Consider the following 4,112-nt stretch of genomic DNA (forward strand, 5'->3'; position numbering starts at 1 on the left):
TAAAGGCGTTGGACGCAGCCGCGTGTCCGGTGTGTGTGCGGGGCCGTTACCGGCCGCGCCGATGGGGCCGCGCCTGGCGCTGCTGGCGGCGCTGCTGGGGCTGCTGCGTGAGTCACACCGGCTGCCCCGGCCCCCGCTGCCCCCGCTGCCCCGCCGCCTGCCCCCCATCCCGCCTGCCCCCCATCCCGCCTGCCCCCCATCCCGCCTGCGCTGCAGCCCCGGGGGACAGAGCCCCCAGCCCTCCCGTGCGAAGGGACACCTGCTGGGGAGTGATGTCACGTCCTGGAAACTGACGTCATGTGCTGGAAGCTGACGTCACGGCCAGTGGCAGCAGCTCACCCAGGGCGCGAGCCCGGTGCGGTGGCTGGTGACAGCCCGGCGGGAGCGGCCCGGGGGGAGCGGCCCCGGGGTTCCTGCTGTCGGACCCGGCTGTCCTGGGACGGCGGATCGTCCGTCCTGCTGGGCGGGGACACGCGGGGCCGGACTGTCCGCCCAGCCCAGCCCAGCTCCCACGGGAGAAACCGGGAGGGTGATCGCTGGCTGTTTGTGCTTTTGAGAACCGTTCAGCCCCGTTCCCGGGGCCGCAGCCGCCGCTGACACCTTTGTCTGTGCGGGAGCGTTGCGGTGGGTGGGTTTGTCCGTCTGCCGAGCGTGCGGAGCTGCGTGATGTCGGGGTCTGTACCGCGGGGACACTGGTGCCCGCAGGGACCGTGCAGGTGTTGTGGACGTTTACCGCGGGGCTGTGGGTGTGTGAGGGTGACTGGCTCCTCCAGCCCATTTCTGGTCCTGATGCGAGGTGGGTTTGTCCAGCTGGAGCTTGTTCTCACGTTCCCATCACACAGTGCTCGTGCTCCTGGACTCTGATCCGGCAGCAGGAAGTGATTTGGGGTTTTTTATGCAAGCGTGCACTTTAAAACAAAGTGTGGGTGAGTGATAGCAGGGGGAAAGTAGAGCTGCTAACCCTCTGCGGGCCCAGAGGGCGTCTGTCCGTGTGGCTGTAGAGGTGTCGGGCACACGTGTGTGTAGTTCTGGTGTGGCTGATGGGCACAGCCAGGGGGGTGATAATCTGTGATTAAAAGTAAGAACAAATTCTTTCTCTAGATTCGCAGATGCTGCTGCACACCACGGTTCCGCAGAGGGTGCTCTCCAGTACAGCTGGACAGACGGTACTTAATAGCCAAGTTACCTGGCGTTGGTGCGCGAGCGGCTGTGCACGCGGGGCTGTGCCGCGCCGCAGCGGTGCGACCGGATTTGCAGCTGCCCCAGAGCGCGGTTCTGCGAGGTCAGCGCTCCTGATTCTCCCTTTCTCTGCCTTTCACACTCGGAAGGACACGGTGTCCTACGTCCTCAGCATAGAAGGGAAGCCGTACACCATCTGCCTGCGGCAGCGGTGAGTGCTGGGATGGGGCTGCGGGTAATCCCTGCCTGCGAGTGATCCCTGCCTGCGGGTGATCCCTGCCTGCGGGCGATCCCTGTCTGCAAAGAGATCCCTGCCTGCGGGTGATCCCTGCCTAAGTCCGCAGGCGATGCGCACAAGTGCCGTGGGGTTCTGTATCTGCCAGTGCAATGGTGCAGGCTGCACGACCTGGAATAAGCTCAAGAAACTCTAAACGGATTACAGAGCATTTCCAGTGGATTTTATTGTTTTCCTGTTCCAGATTCTTTTTATCCGATGATTTCAAGGTTTACTCATATGACGAGAAGGGATCCTTGCGCTCCAGCTCGCCCAATATCAAGGTAATGCCGGCCTGCCTGGTGCTACTGTTCTGGGGCACCTGTGCTGGGTGTTTTGGGGATGTTGGTGGTTATTCCGGGGGATCGGTGCTTGCCCTCTCTCCACAGTTTTGCATCCTGATCAGGGCAGGGAGTGCTGGGGTGAAACAAAAAGTTTTCCTTGCAAATGCGTGGTCAGATTCACATTTGTGAAGGTTTTTGGAGTAGCTGAGCTTGCTCAGTTCAAAGCTTGTAATCCTGACCATGGCTCCGCGTCCTGCGGAGGGACCAGAGGAGTCACCGCCGTGGCGGTGCAGCTCAGCCCCGGGCAGTTCCCTGTCGTGAGGATGCCACATCCTTGCACTGGGCTTTGTTTGTAATTACTTGGGTCAAAGAGATTGTCCACAAAGTCCTTGTTGTGCTGTCACCTACTGGAGTCACCTTCCCGGCGCGGAAGGGGCTCCTTGTCCTCTGTCGCGGTGCAGGGCGGCTGCTACTACCAGGGGTACATCGAGGGCTTCCCCAGCTCCACCGTGACCCTCAGCGTCTGCTCGGGGCTCAGGTACCGAACCGCCCCCCCCGCGCTGCCGTTGGTGCCGCCGGGCGCTGCCGCACTTGCCCGGTGGCAAACGGCCGGTGCCGTCCCGCGGGCAGGGGCTTGCTGCAGTTTGAGAACGTCACCTACGGCATCGAGCCCCTGGGTCATTCTCCCGTGTTCGAGCACTTCGTGTATCAGGTGAGGGACGAGAATGTGGCAAATGCCACCTTTGCCAGCAGCCACCCCAACAGGGACCCGGTGGGGCTGGCCACGGAGGAGGTGGACGAATCTTACGGAGATGATGAAGTGAGTTGGCGTTGGTTCTCGCGGTGGTGCTGATGTCCCTGTCACACGAGGCAGGGTCCGGTCACACAGAAAGCTCCTAGGAGTGCCAGTGTCGCGATGGGGTGTCGCGGGGGTTGCCCATCTAGTGCCTACAAGAGGCATCGCAAGGGCTCCGGGAGTTATTGACGGGTCTGTGAAAGCCGAGGGTATTTCTCCCTCCAGCTTGCAGACGCTTGGCAGCAACGTGGGGGCTGCTTCACCGCGGAGTTCGTGTGGGTGTCCCAGAGTTGTCCCAGACAAGTCAGCACTCCTTACGCTTCGTGACTGAAATGGAGAAATTGATTATTAATGGTGAAGGTTTTTTTCCAGCCAGTGCCCAAGTTCCAGAGAGAGCTGGTGCTCCACATCATTTTGGAAAGGGCATTGGTAAGTCTGCGCCACTCAGTTCTGTTCTGTGTTGGTTTTCTCTGCCCTTGCTGTGCCGAAGCTCCACCGCGGTGTCCGCGTGGTGCCGCTGGTCTGTGCCGCGGGGCGCGTGTCGGTGGGCGGCAGCTGCCCCGTGTGCCTCAGCATCCCGAAGACATGAGAGACAACCTCATGTCGTCTTTCAGTACGAGCACCTGGGTGAGGACGACTATGTCGTGACGCAGAAGATAGCTCAGGTCTCCAGCTTGCTCAACAGCGTAAGTCTTTCCTGATGTAGGTGTTTGTTATGTGCTAATAAGAACAAACAGTTATAAACAGCGCTTGAAATGAAGCACATGGGAACAGCCACTTCTCTCCTTAAACGTTCAGATGTTCAGGTATCTCAATCTGACGGTGACGCTGTCCTCCATGGGGGTCTGGATGGACAACAGCACGTTCAAGGCCATGGTGGCTGGACAAGAAGCGCTGGCGTGGCTGCTGAAGTGGAAGAGGACCAGCGACGTTGTGAAGCCGCACGAAATGCCGTACCTGCTCCTGTAAGAACGAATCGTCAGCATTATTTAAGAGCAGACTAACAGCCTGCTCAGACTCACCCACCTTTGAACGACAGACATTGTGTGAGCGTGGTCCCTCTTGTGAAAATCAAGTGGCATTGTGGTGCAGTGTTGCAAACAAGCGTGATGTCCCGAGCTGGCCGGGCTGGCAGCGACGGGCGTCCCTGCGTTCCAGGTACCGGCAGCAAGCGGCGTTCGTGGGTGCGATGGTGCCAGGACAGGCGTGTTGGAGGGAGGCGTCTGGCTTGGTGGCCGTGGTACGGTGACAGGGACGGTGACGCCTGTGTCCCACCCCCGCTGGGGTCACGACGGGGACAGCGGCCGGACAGCCCCACTCTCTCCTGCAGCTCCAGGGCGCCGTGACGCTGGAGTCCTTCTCCATCCTGCTGGCGCAGATGCTGGGGCGCAGCCTGGGCCTCGGCTACGACAGGTCCCCGGCGTGTCGCTGCCCCGCGCCCGTCTGCGTCATGAGCCCCCAGGCGCTGTGAGTGGGTCGGGGCGCGGTGGATGGGGCAGGTGGGGAGACGGGACCCCGGCAGCTGGGTGGGAGACTGAACGCGAGCAGACGGCTGCCCATGCGCACGGATCATCGCTTT

This window comes from Nesoenas mayeri (assembly GCF_963082525.1).
Source record: "Nesoenas mayeri genome assembly, chromosome: 27".
Taxonomy (NCBI): Eukaryota; Metazoa; Chordata; class Aves; order Columbiformes; family Columbidae; genus Nesoenas; species Nesoenas mayeri.